This window comes from Rhinopithecus bieti, unplaced genomic scaffold, assembly GCF_001698545.2.
Source record: "Rhinopithecus bieti isolate Rb0 unplaced genomic scaffold, ASM169854v2 scaffold_14454, whole genome shotgun sequence".
NCBI lineage: Eukaryota > Metazoa > Chordata > Mammalia > Primates > Cercopithecidae > Rhinopithecus > Rhinopithecus bieti.
In genome coordinates this window covers 1,322,424-1,323,929 of record NW_016808228.1, presented here as the reverse complement: position 1 = coordinate 1,323,929, position 1,506 = coordinate 1,322,424, and the positions used below count along the sequence as shown (strand labels likewise).

Genomic DNA, 1,506 nt, shown 5'->3' with positions numbered 1-1,506 from the left:
CTCCCTCCCTTCCTTCCTTCCTTTCCTCCCTCCCTCCCTCCCTCCCTCCCATTGCTGGATAACTCTCATTCCTCAGAGCTGCCAGGCTCAGCACAGACAGAGGGGAAAGCAGATTCGGTCCTGAAGTTGGGTGTGGCCTCCAGCCCCCTTCTCCCACAGGGATATCTGAATTTTAGAAGCCTGCCCTCCATCCCTGCCCTCCCAACTTTAACCAAGTACCTGAGTGCTCAGCAGTGTGTTGGACACTTTGGTATGCATTGTTTCATTTGGTCCTCTCAGTGGGCAGGTGTTGTATTCTTATCATTGGGCAGCTGTTATAATATATCCTTCCTTACCATTAGGCAGGTGTTATATCCTTCCTTTTCCACATGAGGAAAGCAAGGTCCTGAGACTCTGAGCAAGTTCCCCAAGATCACACAGCTAGGAAGTGATGAAGCTGAGACAAGACCAGCCAGCGCTTACCCACCACGGTGTAACTACTCATTCAAAAGACGACATCTTTTGAAAATTTTTATTCTTTGAGAGACAAGGTCTTGCTTTGTTGCCCAGGCTGGAGTACAGCGGCATGATCATAGCTCACTGCAGTCTCTAACTCCTGGGCTCGAGAGATCCTCCTGCCTCGTCCTCCCAAGTAGCTGGGAACTACAAACAGGCACATGCCCCCATGCCTGGCTAATTTTTAACAATTTCTTGTGGAGACTGGTCTGACTGTGTTGCCTAGGTTGGCCTCAAAACTCCTGAGTTCATGCGATCCTCCCACCACAGCCTTCCAAAGTGCTGAGATTATAGGCATGAGCCACCAGTGACTGGCCACAAAAGAGACACTTCAGTGACAGATGGTGATGAAAGAGAAGATGGGTTTGGCAGAGGAACTCCACGTGATAGGGAGCTTTCACTGAGAGCCCGGGCTGCAGGAGGCTCGTATGAAACACCAGAACTCTTTGTAAAACTTCCTGTATGTACATTACCTGCTCATTTCTCAGCAGAGGCTCCTCCTGCCCAGATGGACCCCTCCACATCTAAACCCACAGTTCCTGTGGTCAGAAGGCCAGTCACTGAATAAGGGCACCTAAGGCTCTGGTCTGAATATCTCCCCTTGGTTCTCAGTCTGAAATCCCAAAAGGAAGACAGCTGACTGCAAAATAGGCTGGAGTTGTCCTTCTGATGGTCAGTAAAGGTGGCTGTTGATAGAACTGAAAGCTTAGGGCCGGGCGCGCTGGCTCACGCCTGCAATCCCAGCACTTTGGGAGGCTGATGCGGGTGGATCACTTGAGGTCAGGAGTTCGAGACCAGCCTGGCCAACGTGTGGAAACCCCGTCTCTACTAAAAATACAAAAATTAGCTGGGTGTGGTGGCAGGCGCCTGTAATCTCAGCTATTTGGGAGGCTGAGGCAGGAGAATTGCTGGAACCCAGGAGGCGGAGGTTGCAGTGAGCCGAAATTGTGCCATTGCAGTCCAGCCTGGGCTGACAACAGCAAGACTCCATCTAAAAAAAAAAAAAAAAAA

At 50.6% G+C, this 1,506-nt stretch overlaps 1 protein-coding gene across 2 annotated transcripts in view; it reads left to right on the top strand.

Annotated features, from left to right (window-relative positions):
* TMEM225B (transmembrane protein 225B) overlaps positions 1 to 1,506 on the top strand; it is a 15,228-nt gene that overhangs the window by 4,581 nt on the left and 9,141 nt on the right. The window lies entirely within an intron of this gene.